The following is a 19,235-nucleotide window of genomic DNA, read 5'->3' as shown; positions in this document are numbered from 1 at the left end:
TTGTGTTTTTCTTGTTGCTTTGCTGTTGATGAGACAAACACACATGCACACCCAGGTTAACTAAAACTGTCTTTTTGTAATGTGAATTTTATTTCCTGTAGGTATCACACGGGAGGATAGAGATGATCCCCAAGGAAGTGATCCTGATGCAGAAAGTGGCAGGTGGACCAGAGTCCGTGGGCAAATCGGCGACCGTGTCATTGTTGGACTGGTATGATCTGGAGAATGAGGTTCTCCTAGTCATGGAGAGACCAGTCCCGTCTGTGGACCTGTTCACCTACCTCTATGACGACCATGGTCCCCTGGATGAGGACACAGCTAAGGTACTGAATCTAGTGGAGCATGTATCTGTGCAGTTTCTCAGAAGAGTCATTTATTCAAGCTGCCCCAGACTTCTTTGCAAAATGCCATCACTCTGAATTCAGTGAGTTTCAGTGGGGAGTTTTAGGCTGCTGTCACACACACATTTCCTTTGGTTTCAACTAAAGCTGAAAATCTGAATTTGTTGCTTATTTGGGTACCACTTTCTATTCATTCTCTCTTCATAAAGGCTTTTTCAGTTGTAACTAATTGCTTTAATATTAGTTGAGGATAAAAATGATGACCATGTCAGAGAGCTTTGTTCACCACTCTAACTCATCTGTGTCTCTTTGTTTCTGTTTCAGAACATCATGAAGCAGCTGGTGGAGGCAGCCATAGAAATGCACGTGGAAGGAGTCTTCCATCGGGACCTCAAGCCAGAAAACATTCTGATTGAAAGTACCTCCAATGGCCCTCGCGTCCGGATCATAGACTTTGGCTGTGGCTGCACTGTGAGGAACAGACCTTACCACTCCTTTGCTGGTACGATGCCTGGCTTCTGCTCCTGCTTTTCATTGGTCTGCTGATCTCTGGAGTGACCATTTTCATTTAAATGTAAACCTGCAACTCATCCTTTCTCTCTCCATCCATCTATCTTGCTTATTGTAGGAACTCTATCGTACGCTCCTCCAGAGTGCTTTGAAAATGGGACGTACGAGGCTTGCCCCACCACAGTCTGGCAGTTGGGTGCACTGCTCTATGAACTGCTGCATGGATACACACAGTTTGACACCATCAAGTTCATGTGCAAGAAAATCCAAATCAACAGGGAGCTGTCCAAAGGTAACAATGCTGGTGTAAATACAGTACCTGAGTTTTGGTACTAATCGTGTGCAGTAATAGTGTTCCCTGCATGTTACAATAGATTCATGCCCAATCTCTTCTTTGTTCTCTGTGCTCTCTCTTCTCAGATTGCACGAATTTGTTAGACATATGTTTGGATGAAAACCCTGTTAAGCGTGTCACTCTGGAGCAGATACCGTTGCACCCCTGGTTCCAATAAACAACTTTGACCTGACTTCAAATGAGCCCCTGTCATGATTATGTTTGAAAAAAGAAATAATTCCAACAATTTGTAGCAACAAATACATCATGGCGGCGCGAGCGATGCTTTTGGAGGCCTCTCTTAGCAAAAGAATGGTGCAATCAAATGTTGTATGAATGCATACAGTGAAAGGGAAGTGTGTGTATGAGCGACAGTTTCTTTTGGAAATTCAGAACAAACAGAGAACAATAAACTTCTAAAAAGTTGTCCCGTCCTTTCATCAGAGGAAGCTGAACTGGATCTGGGTTTTCTGCCATCCATCCATGCAGTCTCCCTTGTCCACAGTTAGATGAATGGCAGCAAACCCTGCTCCATACATGAGGTCTTCATTCTGTTAGCACAGGTTGTTCAGTTTTCAGTGTGGAAACTTTCTGAATTAAAGTAAAAGAAAAACTAGCTAAGACATGGTGGATCACAATGAATCATATATACCAGCTGGTCAGGTTTACAGTATGAAATGAACAAACTCATAAGTGACAAATGTTCAATACATTGTGTATTGTACACACTTCTCTTTTGTGATACCATCATTGTGTGAATGAACTGCAATATTTGAGTACATTAACAAGGACATACAAGCTACAGCCTCCTGTCTGTCTGCCAGTGCTACTTGTGAACTGAGCATCTGTTCACGAAATGTAATAAACTTATTTCCTTATGTTATTCCTACTCAGCCAGGATCATTTGACATCCACACTACAGAGCTACATGAACAGATAGACTATAAACTCATAAATCTGTCTCCATCTGTTTATCTTGATATAAGATACAGCAGACATTGTAATTAATTACGTCAACGTTACTGTTTTAACCACATTTAATTTACCCTAACCTTATGTTAACCTGAACAATCAGGACATCCTGATGGACAATCTTACTGATGTACATTAATACAACATATTACACAGTAACATAATACAAAACAAACTTTACATTAACACGAGTTAACACTGATTAACATGGGTTAACAGTGGTTACTAGTCCAGCAGGGCCAGATACTGTTAGCATAGCAAACGCTAACGCTAGCACTAGCTCGCTAGCTTAGTTAGCAAGGCGCATCTGTAATTCATATAAACTGTGATATTAATTGTGATTCTAATTGCCTACATGAACAAAAAAACATTGTGATGTATGAGTGTGCAAGACTTGCATACACCTTTCCTCACATGTTTACCCTTTGAGATATAACAGAAATTCATAGCTACGTAATGACGAGTACGAAGTAAGCATTACAGTTTTAATCACATTTAATTTACTTAAACGTGATGTTAACCTGAACTATTATAACGTCCTGATGGACAATGTCATCGACTTGCATTAATGCAGCACATTCGACATTAACACAACACACTGAAACTTGGTCACAGGTCAGAAACACAAAACAAACTGTGTTACATTCACACACGAGTTAACAGTGGTTACCAGCCCGGCAAGGCTAGGTACTGTTGACATAGCAAACGCTAGTGCTAGCATTAGCTCGCTAGCTTGGTTAGCAAGGTGCATGTGTAATTCATATAACTGTTATATTAATTGTGACAGTAATTGTCTCCACTTCTCTGGTCAGAGCACAAAGGAAAAATGCAACATTTGGGTTGCACTGCACACATTTTACTTAACTCTAAACTGTATATAGTCTAAAGTTCATTAAAATTGGAAACCATGAGAAAAGAAACCGTAAGAAAATAAACATTTACTTATGAAAATAAGCTAACAACATAACAGTGTGAAAAATTCCTACTCCACTGACAAATAAAGACAAATAACATCAATTACACTACAAATGAATCAAAATGCTGTGCGCAACGGGAGTTCACCAGTATATCATCTCCATGGTTTTATCTAAATGGCCTGTCAATCACTCCAGACCACAGATGTCAATCAGTCACGCTCCCAAATATACCATTCTTACAGGTCTAATATTTCATTAATTAGGGAATTATTTTCATACGGACCAGGAGGAGCAAATTTAGCTATTGACCCCATTGTAACATGCAGAAAAAAATGGGCTGACTTAGTATTTCAAGTGTGAAATCGATGATTTCTGAATTGGAGTCCATGGAGACTGAGATTTTTTTGGAGCCAGCCCCTAGCAACTCAGTGGTATTAGACTTTAAGGGACTTCCACATTGGCTTCATTTTTCAGACCCGGAATCGATGAAAAAATGTTGGTGCTGAAATTTACAAAACAATTTTGAATGTAATTCAGAATTTAGCAGAAATATCTAAAGGCCTCAAAGAACGGTATATTAGGGACATGGCTGGTTTGATTGACGTTCCTGCTCAGGAGTCAGTGACAGGTCGTTTGGACGTAGACATGGAGATCATACACTGGTGAACTGGCATGGCCAGTGTTAAGTAAAATGTGTGCAATGCAGCCCAAATGTTGCTGCGTTGTTTCCTTTGTGTTCTGGCCAGAGAAGAGGAGAATAATAGCATTACAATTAATATCACAGTTTATATGAATTACAGATGCGCCTTGCTAACCAAGCTAGCGAGCTAGCGTTTGCTATGCTAACAGTATCTGGCCCTGCCAGACTGGTAACCACTGTTAACTCATGTTAATCAGTGTTAAATCGTGTTAATGTAACGTTTGTTTTGTATTATGTTAATGTGTAATGTGTTGCATTAATGTACATCAATAAAATTGTCCATCAGGATGTCCTGATTGTTCAGGTTAAGATAAATTAAATGTGGTTAAAACAGTAATGTTGACGTAATTAATTATGAATGCTGTATCTTATATCAAGATAAACAGATGGAGAAAGATTTATGAGTCTTGCACACTCACATCATTAATGTTTTGTACAACCCTCTGTTCATGTACCTCTGTAGTGTGGACATCAAATGGTCCTGGCTGAGCAGGAATAACATGGACATTGCAAGGAAATGGGTCATTCTGCCAAAAGAATGCAATTTGCTCGTTGTAATTCTTCTCAATTAAACTTCAAAAATATATAACTATATTTTGACCAGAGTTGTATTTCTCTAAGAATGCAAATCAAACCTTTTCCTTTACAGGACATAAAAAAAAACAAATTTAATCCAAAGAGCAAGAGCAACGATCATGTATTTCATTAAGCAATCAGACAACTGTTGGAACCAATATAAATGTAAAAATATAGCTTATTTTCTTTATTTTTGAAGAAACAATTGAATAATCAGAAAAAAACATTTGGTAACAGGAATGAAAATCTGTAACAGGAATGAGTATGTGAGTGCATTATGTGAGTGTGTGTCTGCCATCTTCTATTTGAAAAACCCATTGAAGCCTGGGCAATCCGTTGCAGTCTGTACTTCTTCATAACCTTCCCCGTTTTGACTTTGGAAATGATCTGCCTTTTTCTCTCCCCCTGTGCTTTTCTGTACTTGTTCCTCATGTTCTCGATCAAAACATGATGAAAGAAGAGAGTCTTTCTAATGGCCGCATGTGGAAGCTGTCTTATTTTTGGCTTGACTTTTGTACGTGGAGACTCATTTTTCATTTTCAACCTTTGAACTTGTTTCTTGTTTCTTTCTTTCTTCGTGTTACATTTTTCAGACGACTGTGTAACTCATCAATTTGTTTAATCAACTTATATTTTGTTCTCCTGTGCCTTCACTGTCCTTGATCACGTTGCCTAAAACACAAGTACATCACAATAAATACACATTGCATTGTATTACACTGTTAAGTAACACTGTTTAATTAATGTCTGTAGCCTATTTAGAAATGTATTTATTGATTATTTATTTACATCACACACATACACATCAGAGGATTTGGTTCCACCATAATCTTTTTGGGAAAGTGACTGTTTTCAAGGATTCTTTAAGATGAATTGTGTTGTTTAATACCGCAATTTATTGTGAAAACAAATAATTGTGACATCCCTTCAACACACATACAAAAACTAAACCTTGAGAAGCTGGACTGCACATCTAGAGCTGGCTCTGGGCTGTGTGGAGGAGTGGCAAGGAGTTCCTGTAGTGCCCTTTTTCTGTCCTTCAGCCTGTAGTAAGTCTCCCTCCACTTTCTGTGCTGTTGTCGTTGCTCTCTGGCACTGACTTGACAACTGTTCTTTCTCTTGCCTGACTGCAGATCTCTCTTGTACTTCTCCCTTTTCTTGACTAAATATTTTTTCCCTTCTCTCTGGATCGGTATCACGCCTGGCTCGATACCGCCACTGCTTTTCAGCAGCGCTCAATGGTCCCTGTAATTATGATTCACAAAACTGATCTCAGATGACAGCAACTTTAGTTAGTCATTTAAAATGTATGCAATCATGTAAACTAATTCATATTCATCCATTCATTATATTATTTACATTCATTCATTCGTGTTATTTTAATTAACATAAAAGGGCATCAGAGGGCACTAGCCTATTCATTGCTGTTACCGCCAACTCAGTGCTGTTACTCTTTATTTGAGTAACAGCAATGAGGGTAAAAGCAATGAGTTTTTAGCATAAAATTAGCAATTGTGTGAAATCTAGCCACTTAGCATCTATGCTAGTAGCTTGAGCACATGGAGCACATTCTTAAGATTTAGTTAAATATTTTACTTTTGATATCAACAAATATTGTCTTACAGATAATTTAGGCAACAGGACTGAGTTTTTAGATTGACCGTCTCTGACACAGCTAATATATCATTAAATTTAAGGAAAGGACTGTATAAGACGTGGACGTAGCACCCGTGACGTCACCCATTGGTTTCGGGGAGTCGTTTTTGTGACCAAACCATGGGCATTTGAACTGCGCCATCTTGGATTTTAGTGAGAGTGTACTTTCCATATTTGGCAGAGAGGCGGTTACTCTACGGGTCAGCTGGGGTCAGCCGGCCGAGAACCCGCCCACTTAGCTCGGAGCAACCGAGCTAGCCTAAGGTTAATCAGCTAGGCTAACAAGCTAAGCGGCAGCTACATCCCACCACAAGACAGTCCCCGAGTCCGACCCGACTAGCTCGACCCCCTGCGACCGCGACACAGCGAGAGCTCGTACCTGAAGGTAAGTTCCTTACAAACTATAGCGCCACAGCACTTGAAATAATAATTTATATTTTATTGAGATCCTACTACATAAGAAATACAGGAAAAAAATCCGCCAAACTCATCTTAAAAGTTAACGTTAACGTTACAGCTCTTTGAAATTACTATGTAGAATGATGTTAAGAATTTTTTTCAATAACTTTAATATTTGTTACAAGAAGCGGTGGATAGTCAATAAGTGAAATTTTCTTCAAGCGCTGCACATAAGCACACATTTGAGGCAACGTTAATTGTAATGTTACTTTACTAGATTATTTCAATTTTATGCTATAGGCCTACTTTTATACTTCCACTTCACTACACCTCAGGGAAATATGGTACTTTTTACTTAAGTAACGTTACATTTACATCTTAAGTTAACAGCTACTTTTCGAATTGCGTTTATTCATGCCTTTCCTGTTCATGTATTTCCAAATTTGGTGATTTTGAATTTGAGCATTTGTGTTAAAAAAAACAAAATGAAACAATGGTTTAAGGGATTATTTTTGTCCTGGGACAATATTCCTACTTCATAAGATAAACAACATATTTTAAAATGGTCTTCGATTTGATGAAAAATGCATTGTTACAAAGCTGAAAATAGGCTGTGAACATGAACTTTTTAGGGATACAAGGTTTTCAAATGACAGGGATGCTCCAGATAGGCTATGATGATCTGTTTTTTTTTTTTTTTTTTTTAATCTACTCAACAGTAGCTTATATTTAATAGTGAAATTGTGCTAAACTTAAACAGCCTCAGCAATAAAATGCATCATATCTATTGATTCAGCAGTCATATCAATCCACAAACATTCTATAACAGTAAAATAGAGAGGCACAGTTTACTGCACAAAGAGTGTTTTTACTTTTATACTTATGCGCATTTTGCAGATAAAACTTAATGCTTTCACTTAAGTGAGGTTTTGCATGCAGGACTATGTAGTGGAGTATTCTCACAGTGTGGTATTAGGCTACTTTTACTGAAGTAAGGCATCTCAATACTTTGTACACCACTGGTTACAAGATGTTTGTCTTTATTTATATTTAGAAATGGATTCCAGAAAGGGACATGTTCCTCCTGGCCACCTGGACCAGGCCACCCAGGCCCACTGCCGTGGACGCCCCACTGAGCGTGCACGGTCCCGTCCTCGCAGACGCCCCACCCAGGCCCCCGGCATGCCTGGACGCCCCATCCAAGCTCCCATTGTGGATGGCCATCCCGCCCAGGCCCCTGGCGTTCCCAGCTCTTCTGGGTCTTCCACCCAGGCCCCCGATGTGCCTGCTGGCTACAGAGCAGTAGATGCCTCCCTCGCAGCCAGAAAATGTAAGCAGTGTTTCCGACTTTAATTTACACTGCAGTTATTACATTGTCTGCCTTTAAAGGATAGAAAAATCTATTTAAATAATGTCATCTATCTATTAAGTTGTTGCTACCTTGTTCCCCTTTAATAGATGTAACATATTGTCATAAAAATGAGCCATCTTCATTAACTGACTTGTCTTCTTTTATTCTAGTTTTCTTCCCACAGATACTTCTTTTCCCACTCCCTGCGAGGAAGAACAGCACCTGACATCCTCATCATCCACTGTGGTGGCAACGACATGGGAGATGTGAGTGTTGAGCTGGTAAACATGATGAAGGAAGATGTTCATCATCTTCGCCAACAACACCCTGGCACCTTCATCATGTTTTCAGCTTTGACACCAAGGTGTCAGCGGAGGGCTTCTGTTGCTAACCCAGGGAAGCTCGACAAATCCAGGAGATTTCTTAACAGTGTAATGGCTACATTTGTACAGAGTTTGAATGGTGCCATGATTGAGCACCCTCTCATTAAGCATGACAGTCCAGGGCTATATTTAAAAGACGGAGTTCATGTGACACCAAAGGGAAATGACATCTTTTTAAGTACTTTGGCCAGTAGCCTTAAAGACCACCTCCAAAGGCAGTGAGTTTATTACACTGTTTTTGAATGTGGCCTTTATGACAAAATTTTTTAGGCCTAAATATATCCCTCTGACTGTCATGTCTAATGTTGAGAATATTTCGCTGTCACTCTGTAAAATTAACAGAAACCGACATATGTAGCCACAACACTGTTTCCACTTCTGCTTTTCCTCATCCCTTTCCTTTGCAGTCCACCTCACCACCTCATGGATTCTGCTGCTCTCTGGGCACCACGTTGGGCATAGATGTTGCTGCTCCCCGAGGCCATGAACATCTGAGCCATACACCTCTCAGCTCTGAAGCCACATCTGTTTTTTAGTTTTTACCTTAATTTAAAAGTTTATTATTTATTATAATTACAAATACTGTACACCTGCTTGCTTTGTTTGTTGAAATTAAAAATTGACTATAATTGAAATTATAGTAATGTTAGCCCATATTCAAATAAATTATTTTCACAGTTGCACTCCTTTTGTCTTCTACACTTATTGAAAATGTTGAAAGTGTCAGTATAAAGGACTATCTCTGTCATAGTCTGTAAATTTATGTCAAGTTATGTTTTGTCTGGTGTCTCTATTGTCTTGTGGCTTCTTGTTTTATTTTGAAATCACTGCCCTAATGTATCTTGTCTAGTTTCACTTCCTGTCTTTGTCTTGTTTCCCGCCGTTGTAATTGTTTCCCCGCCCTAATTGTTTCCACCTGTGTCCCCTTACCTGTTGTGTGTATATATAGTCTGCGTCTCCCCATGTCCTGTGCCAGTTCGTCTTGTCATGTTGTCAGACAACCAGCCCTTGTTCATGTTTCCCTTGCCAAGTCAGGTCGTGTATTTCTGTTGCTACTTTTTCCTAATCATAACCTCAGTTCTTGTTAGATTTTCTTTGTTACTTTGTTTAGCACATTTGCCTTTTTTCCTCAAATGAGTGATTTTCAGTTGTTACCTTGTTACCTCCTAGAGTGATTTTCAGTTGTTACTTCGTTACCTCCTAGAGTGATTTTCAGATGTTACTTCGTTACCTCCTAGAGTGATTTTCAGTTGTTACTTTGTGAATAAAATCGTTTTCTTTGTACTTTTGCCATCGAGTCGTGCATTTGGGTTCAAGTCCTAGTTCAGTTATAACAATCTCTAAGCATGATTTACTGATTTTAATAAGGTTTTTTTTTTCGGTAAGATGCATGCTAAACCTCCAGTTCTAAGAAAGAACCCAAAAAGACCATTTCTGAGTAATATCCCCACAATGTATGAAAAATCAGTCAAAAAGTAGTCATAAATTCATAAGTATATACAACATGTTATTAACTTTCATCACCAAAATATTACTACATTACATTTGTTAACTGATCAATGGCCGTTTGTACTGTGCTTTACTCTTGGTTGATTTAGTCTTACCCAGTTTATAAAACAAAAATGATAACCACTGCATAGACAAGACAGAAATAAAGTTAGATCTTGTATCAAAAAAAACACAATAATCTTCAACCTTTTAAATATGTTTACAGTAAGTACACTAGAAAGTATTGAATATTAAGTAAATTTAATGTCTTGGGAATATAGGGATGCTTTCCATGCCTTCAACTTCTTGGACTCAACTTGGAGCTCTACATGAGAGAAAGATGACAGATCAAGGGCTTGGCGGAAAACATTCAGTATGGTCTGTCTTGGTAAAAAGCCCACTCACCACGACAAGGTGCAGACCAGGAGTGGGAACATATAACACAAGACAAACAAACGTAACTTAGGAGTATAGGCACGGGACAAAAGGATAAAAAAAAAATATATATATATATATAAATTACATATAACAGGGGATAAGATCATAACACAAAGAACATTGCATCCCTGAACTGCATTTAAGAACAAACAAGCAAACAGGCACACAAACAAGCCAAAGAAGTAGCTCACATCAGATTACTTTATCCCAAATCATGTCTACTGTCCCATAGGATCACCATAACAATTTGATCAGCCTTAATGAAAACTGAAAATCCCACCAAAAAATTCTCATAATTTTAAATTAAATTTTCTGTTAATACATTTTATGTACAACAAAATCCAAAATGATACTGATTTAACCTAAACTTTTTTAAATAGCACATCTAAAAATATAATCCAAATAACAATGGATGTAACATGTTTTTACATAAAAGCTATGTAAATTTTAAATCATAAAATGATAAATGAACTTTTTTTAAAGTCAATATTTTTGTTTTTATATGTATATATATACATTTTTAATAAAATGCTGAAATATTATTAGATTTTTTCTTACGAGGATTTTGCAAAACTTTGCTCAACTTTGAAACTGAAACTATCCACACAAACATTGACCAGGGAGGTTGCATATGTATTTCAATCGTGTTACAGTATTTCAAAGCTCAATATCGTCTTAAGCCCCGTTCATGCAGGCTCTAAGAGATAAAGAAATCTCTGCTATACTGACATGGACAAGCTCATGACAAATTATTTAACAGATCCATATCTTCTTAGGCCCCGTGCAGGCTCTAGGAGATAAAGAAATGGTTTTATACTGACACAGACAGGCCCATATCAAGTACGACATTAAACAGCGATATCAAAAGTGGTTTCAGGTCAGCTCAATGTCTAAACGCTCTTTCTATTTCAGATAATACTTAGTTCATGCAGGCCCCGTTCATGCAGGCCCCGTTCATGCAGGCCCTAAGTTAACTACCGGACTACCTTGCCCTCCTTTATTTTCACCGTCTCTCGCCTTGCTATATGATTCAAGCGAATTTTGCAGAACCATGTAGAAGCCTTCTTCACCAGCACATGGACATGGTTAGCTTCAACACACATGTCAAATGTGGCTGTGCAGCTGTGGAAAGAGATTCTTGTCGGAACAATTAGCAAGAACCTGGGTGACAATCGCTGCTGTTGTTCCTCTTCCTTGTGGAGGCTTTCCTGCATTGGCTTTTAAAAGACGCTGGAAACATCTTTCTGTGGCTTGACAGATTGTTGTGATGCCTGCTGATGGTTTCAGTAGGCCACCTCTGTCCTTCAAAGCCAGGAATCGATGCACCGACTCATCACTGGTCAGGGCTTGGGAGCAAGGCATGCAAGTAATCCTCTCTTTCATCTTTTTCACATCAAAACCGGTGATGTAAGAGATTGCTGCTTCCTTGTACTCTGACAGACTGTCAATGTCTGGAAGGTCAGGGAGGGTGTCATCTTTGGGCACAAGCACTTCCACGGGCTCCACATCCACCCTCCGTGAAATGTTCACGGTGAGTCGACAGGTCGAGGAGACAGTTGCCTGTGCCCTTTTTCACCTGGTGCCTTACAAGGAGGCGCTTGTATGCTGCTCGAAACTGCCTTACATTGGGGTTGTTGTTGTAACCTCCACGTGCTCTGATTGCAGAGAAGAACAATTCTAGGTGATCCTGACTAAGTTTGTAGGTAAGAAGGTAACGGCATGGGGCTCCTGGTATTTCTACTAGGTCCTCATAGATGCCAATCACACTTCTGCCACAAGCAATGAAACCGTAGATGGGCGTCTTCTTCTGGGTGGAATGCAGATGTACAAGTCTGTTGTCGTTTCCTCTAAATTTGAGCCCGAGGAGAAGTGACTCATTCTTTTCCAAAATATCCTTTGCACGGTCTTTAGTTGATGGCTTTATGGGTGCTTTGAATCCTTTTCCAAAAGGGTTGCGACTGTTTAGGACATCAAAGGCTGCATCAACTGTGCGCAGGAACTCAATTGTGGCTGCACATCCAGTGAACTGAGGATACTTTAGTTCCTCCTCACAATACTGAAGGGCATCAGCCACACTGCTGCTGAAGAGCTGCGCTGCAAGATTGACCTTCATTTTCTGATTTCGCCACTGAATATGCACCATCTTTAATTTGCATCCAAGGCGCAAGCCTTCCTTCTCCTGAAGCTTGTGGAGCTCCTCAGTGTACTGCCACTTTATCTGCTGGCCATCTTCTCTGACCAGAACTTCAACTGTTGAGAAAACATTCCGAAGAAGTTTGAGCATGTGACATGGATCCAGGAGCACATGGACTTTTTGTGTGTGATCCTCAGGATGTAGAAAGTAGGATCTCATGTCCATAATGTCCAGCTTTGCACCAAGATCATGGATCATGGCAAAGTTCTGGGAGGGTCCATCACATGTGAAGGACACCACCCTGACTCCAATGGCATGAAAAGCCTGATAAGGCTCTCTCGGATGATGTTTGCTCTCTCTGCTCCTGTCAGGCTGTTGATCAGAAAGTAAGCGATAGGGATCTTCCAGGACTCATTTAGCACAACAACCATGAGGACCAATGCTTATGCCACAACATTTTCCATCTCGCCAGCACCGATATCTACATATCCATGGATTTGGTCCCCCGCAAACTCAGTTTGCTTATGGATGCAGATTTCATCAGCCATCAGTGAGCAAACTGTATCTTTTCCTGCTTTCTTCTGTTCAGCAACATGACTTTTCAAAGCCGTGAAAGAAGCAGCAGTAAATCCAGGATCTGCAGAGATGCTGCTGTACCATCTTCTAATGGTCTGGGGGTGAGGCAAAGCCAATTGAAATTTTTCTCTGACATAGTCATAGGCCTTTGGAGAGTAGAAATGCAGTGTTGTTGCAAATTGCTTTAAGCTTTCTGAAAACACTGACTTGTTCTTTTTTTGTTGTATTCTAGTTAGAATCTCTCCGGGAATGTCAGCAAGACCATCGAGAATACAGACACTTTCAGTTGAAATGAGCAATTTCTTCTTAAGTACTCTGACTACATTCTTCAAGGAAGAAAGTCTTGTCCTCCGTCTCTTTGACTTCTGGCCTATCACCTTCAGCTTTTTGCGAGCTGTAAATGCTTTGTCCTCTGCTTCCCTGGTCTTCCTTTTGAGCGTTCTTGGAGACTCCGAAACAATGTAGCTGTGATCACAGGGTGTGGCAGTAACCTTCACAATTCTGTCACAGGACATAGCTCTCACCATGCTGTAACTGTGTTCAGCTGGTGGGTCAGCCTGATTTCCACTCTGATAGGATGTTTCAACGCTGCTACCACAAACGTTGTCACAAGCAGTCACTGTCAGAGCAACGTCTTCATACATGACATCAGGAGCAACAACGGCCTGTTCAGGTGTATCTTGATGCATGATGACTTTGCTCTGATCAGCAGCAGTACTGCTGGCACTGCTACCACTGTCTACATATGCAACCTCCTCAATGTCATTTAATACAGCTGTAGCACTGTCACCTATCTTCACACTGGTACTTACCAGCTTCTTCCCTCTTGACGATTTTTTTTTGCCCATGGAGAAGGAGAAAATGGTTTTTCTCTTTCAGACATGTCCTTCCCTAAACAAGATAACAAGATACACCAAAAATATAAAACATGCAGAGTAAGTGGCTGTTATTCCTAAAAGAGTTTTGTCCATTTAAACTGTAGTTATTCAACCTTGTGTGGGAATGACGTTTAAATTTATCAGAAAGAAGCTCTGTGTCCCTACTAGAATTATACCACAGAAATCAGTATGCACATTATCGCACACATTATTGTCTACTCGACACCTCACTCACAAGCTTCACCTGGAAAAAACAAAAAAATTTTGTGTACAATGTAGAAATTGTCACACTATGAACAAGACTTTTAGCATAAAATGCACAGCAATATGAGAGCTTTCAGAAAATAAAGTGATGTAATGTTGCTTGATTCATAAAATATTACTTAAGTCCTGAGTATCTATTTAATTAATTTAATTCAATATAAAAGTTACAGTGCAGAGAAAGCTGTGCCCTAACCTTGTTATTTAGTAATGGTAGATACCATATATTAAAGTTATGTATTATGGACAGTCATTCACCACTTTTAAGTAATAAGTCAATAGATTCCTAGAGATGTAGCGAGTAAGGTCTCTGTACCCTTGAGTCAGTCGTGAGATGATGGCTCTCAAAATGTGCACTGCACAGACGAGGAGTGTTGTTGGGGATCCAGTTCCGTCTCCTCATGCTGACGATCCATTTGTCCAGCCTCTCTGGATCACCTAGAGGAAAACTTTAAAAAGGCGAATATAGGTGCTAAGCAACTTATGGATCAGAGGTCACAAACATCCAGGTAAAATAGTGATAAATTTACTTACCGAAAAAACTGCAACAGAGACTCCTTTGACGGTCAGTTATTACAGTCTACATTAGAACAAGCCATATTGTCAAAAAAACCTATACGAACAATAGCAAACAAACACGGACACTGCAGCCCCTGTCAACCGCTGGAGGTAGGTGGAAGCCTCTGGATGTAGCTGCCTAGCCCAGCCGATGTGAGGGGTTTTGATATTAATTTTTAACATCCTGTGGTTCATCTGCACTATTGCTGTTTTGCCTTTAGTTTGCCCCATAGTTTGCCCTTAGTTTGCCCTTGTTGGATCTTAGTTTAACCTTTGTCTACTTGTTTAGATTTATCTTTTACATTTAGTTTTGGCTGGTAGATTTAGTTTGACCTTTTGTTTTTGACTTTTGCCTTGAGTTTAGGTTTCTTTTTAGGTGCATTGTAGTAAAGTGTAGCGTTTGGCTGTGGGGACCGGCAAGAAATGCTATGTATCAGTGTTTTAGGTGCCTTTTTAAAATATTTAAAAAAAAAATATATTGGTAATTTCTACAATGATTCATGTGTCCGGTGTTTTGTGTAATAATAAAATATAATTTGTATTATATTATTACTTGTGTTTATACATTTAATATACAATAATATGCTGGGGACGGAAATGTCATTCTTTTGGCGGAATCGCCCAAATAAGTTTATTACATTTCATGAACAGATGCTCAGTTCACAAGTAGCACTGGCAGACAGACAGGAGGCTGTAGCTTGTATGTCCTTGTTAATATACTCAAATGTTGCAGTTCATTCACACAATGATGGTATCACAAAAGAGTTAGAAGTGTGTACAATACACAATGTATTGAACATCATTTGTCACATATGAGTTAATTTAATACTCTAAGTTCATACATGGTCATCCTTGGCTGAAGCTCACATTCATGCACCTTCCTGACAAGCTGTTACATGTGATTCATTGTGATCCACCATGTCTTAACTAAAATGTTTTTCTTTAACTGTAATTCAAAAGGTTTCCACACTGCAAACTGAACGACCTGTGCTAACAGAATGAAGACCTTATGTATGGAGCAGAGTATTTGGTGCCATTCATCTGATTGTGGAGAAGGGAGCCTGCATGGACAGCATCCATACTTCTCAAATGGGTTGTGATGATGATAATGCCAGAAAACCAGATTCAGTTCAGCTTCCTGTGATGAAAGGACAGACCAACTTTTTAGAAGTTTATTGTTCTCTGTCCTTTGTATTCACAGGTTCAGTTTTATGCCTACTAGTTTTTCAGATTTTTTTGCCTCACAATTTTCACACCGTTGCCGGTCTTGGACTGCTGACCTGTGTACTGAACTATCTTTGTATTAAAAACCTTTCGCTCCCTGTGTCGTTTCTCATTCCAGCATTTGAATCCTTTGTCTGAGCAGTTTGACCCGTGGCACACGGATTGCTCAGCTTGACACACTCCTGGGTGTGGTTACATGTGCGTTTGGTAGGTGCCTGTTGTCTGCCTATGTTTTGTTTTTTTTGCTCCCAGCTGACTATTATTATGCATTTTATGCTGCAGCAAGATTGAGCTTCGGCCTTTGAGTCTCTCACCTTTCGGTCCTGTATGTGGCCTGGCAATCGTGGTATGTATGGCCTTAAATGAATCCTTAAAACAATAATTCAGGTATCATTATTAAATATGTTCATGTGCCCTTTCCTTTCTAGAGGCCCTAGTTTATGGTTTGGCCTGCCACTGGCCACCACTGCCTGGATGGGCTGCTGTTCTGGTCCTGGCTCTGGTAGACACTGTTATGTTCTGCAGCAGAGCATAGAACCAGGCGGCAGTTTGATCCCTGGTGGTGGTGGTGTTTCTTCAGTCCCTCTTTCTGTTGGTGTGTGGTGTCACAAGGTGGTTAGTTTATGGACCCTTTCCCCTTCTTGGCTCATCGTGGTAAGCCCCACCCTGTCCACATTCTCCAGCCTAAGTGCTAGCTTTTATGTCACTATATTAGTTTAATTCAAACTCTTCACCATCTATATCAATGTCTCTGAAATTTATCTTATTTGCTGACACTACAAACATTTTGGATTGTGGTGAGAATTTATAGCAACTTTTGGACACTATCACTGCAGAATTTGGTAAAATAAAAATATGGTTACACATGAATAAGTTATCAGTAAATCTGAACAAAACAAAATTTATGATGTTTGGCAGCAGTAGAATAGATATGTGGGCACAGGTGCAGATAGAGGAGGTAAATATAGAAAAAGTCCATGAGACTAAATTCCTTGGAGTGATAGTAGATGAAAAAAATTGCTGGAAACCACATATTAAGCACATTCATACTTTTCTAAATTATTATTATACAAGCATTTTGTTTGCTTTGTTCACTGGTTCACTGATCTAAATTACTGTTCAGACGTCTGAGCACTGAAAAAAGTGATTCTCAGCATTTGTAAATATAACATAAATGAAATCTGTGAAATTAACAATAAAAATCTTGTTTGTATCTTTACATGAAAATATATCGTTTAAAATTACTATGCATTTGTTTGAAATACAATATATTGTGTGTTTTTTTCATTTGCAAGCGTTATTTAGTAATCTCAGTCGATTTTCTCAAGTACAAACACTCAACAAACAATAATCTTGTTCCGTTTACATTGTTCCGGAAGCCCGCCAACAGACACAATCTGGCTATCCCTGCCAGCAGAGTTCTACATTTCCCGAGGCTGATTTCCCGAGGTTGAGTCGACCGAGCTTTAAGCTAAGAATAAATTTTGCCAAGTAGCTTGTTAGATTAAATACTACTGTCTTTTCAGTTTTCATAATGTTATGTGTTTTTTCCGTGCTCTGGCTCAAAACACCAGCCAACAAGGTCCACCAGAAATTAGATGGCGCCAGCCTGTTGCGACGCCAGTTTCCAGTTTTCATAGTTTTGCATAAATCAAAAATAAACTGGCTCAAAAAGCGACTTGCAATTATGCTATGTTAAGACCAAAGTCAAGTAAAGCGTGAAACTCGCTCATCATGCCAAATCCACTTAGCCGTTAATATTTTTATGACCGTTCATCCCGCTGGTAACGTCTAAACACCGGCTGTCGGTATGAACGCAGCATTATTAAAACATGAGAACTGTTATTTTGATGAAGCAGTGGCCAGAAGTAATGTGGAAACACTGCTGTCATATCAGACATTCATGCATCACATTCATTTTCATGGAGAGTCTAAGCATTTTAACTTATCTTTTCAGTGATATAACCCTTTTCAAGGCCCAAACACACCAAGAGGTACAACTAAAGCCTTTAAGAACAACAACACTAGATATGTCAATAAATCAGACTGCTCAAGTAAAAACTTCAGACTGTTATGAACACAAAGAGACCAAGCTTTTGTCTGTTCTCCAAAGGGTTCAAGAACTGCATTTAATTTAGTTTTTGTGTGTTTTTGTCAGGCGTTTTTGGAAAAGATTTGAAAGCATGCAAGAAACTGAAATAATCTGCAAAGAGATAAAAATGAACATCAGATAAATGATACAGGCGGAAGATGTAAAATAAAGATGTTTAGTTGAGTCACTAGTTTTCATGCATTGGATTTTGGATGTTTATTATAGTGTAGTTTTGGTCAGTTGCCATGGTCACTAACTATGACGTATCTTTACCAGCTGTCTCTACAACCACACTGGATGAAGGTATCCTTATTAGGTGACTCTACTACGGATAAAGGTTTGTGTATATTTATTATTATTATTAAACTTTGTTAATTGTAGTATCAAATGTGGGGCAAAAATTAGATTCACTGTTCGCTCATGGGCCTGACAAAACGTTGGTTATATATATTTTATGTGTGTAATTCCCATATCCCATACCCATATCCAGAACAGCATGATTTATTAGAACTTTATTGTTTTATTGTACATGCAGCTTGTGATACCTACCTTCTCCTTTGACACTGAATTCATTCTGAAAGCTGCAAATGAAGCCTACAGAAAGGATGGAATCTTACTCAACAATCCTGCAGTAAAATCCAACATTCTGGACAAACTAGCAGATAGCATCTTTGCCTACACTGCCTATCCTTCAAAAGCACAAAGGGAGCAGGTTGCTGAGGCCCTGGTTGCGAAGCACCCATCTTTGAGGGACCCAGTATCCTTCAATGGTTTATACAGTTGGCACAACTGAAGTATAAGTATAAGTATATAAGTATAAGCTTGGCAATTACCAAGCAAAGGTAACCTTGGACTACCGGAGCTAAATGTAAACTCCCAAAAGAAGAAATCGGCTGCAGATTCCAGCACTCCAGGTGGAAGCTTGAAAAAGGCAAAGAAATCTGAGGTAAACTACCTCCCACCTCACCCTCAAGGTGAAACCGATGCAACGCTTGAGAAGGAGCGAGTGGAGCTTCTCTATGAGTACAAGAAGAGAGACAATAACAAACTCATAAATGAAATGATGGCAAAAACCTTCTCACTACGTCGAAATGATGTAATCCTCAACAAACCACCTGTGATTGACTTCAAAGCTCGATGGAGTTCCTTGTTTGAGTTTTCCCAGGTATACTGAACATTTTAATCATGTCTTCAATATCGCTATTTTGAATTGAATGAGCAATATATTTACCTGATGAGGCTGCTGCTTCCGGTGCAGCATCCCTTATCACTTAAATGTCGATTTCAGTGTAGTTTTTGGATTAATTTTTCTCTGTCTTAATCTGTTTCTCCTGCCCACATGTGTCTGTAATTCTCTTCTCTCTGTATCTCATTATGTTTCTACATCTCCATGTTTCTCTCCTGGTCTCTCTCAGATCGAGCAAGAATTCCACAGGATCACACTGAA

This window comes from Toxotes jaculatrix, chromosome 1 (genome assembly GCF_017976425.1).
Source record: "Toxotes jaculatrix isolate fToxJac2 chromosome 1, fToxJac2.pri, whole genome shotgun sequence".
In the NCBI taxonomy this organism is placed as follows: Eukaryota; Metazoa; Chordata; class Actinopteri; family Toxotidae; genus Toxotes; species Toxotes jaculatrix.
This window is presented reverse-complemented; position numbering follows the sequence as displayed.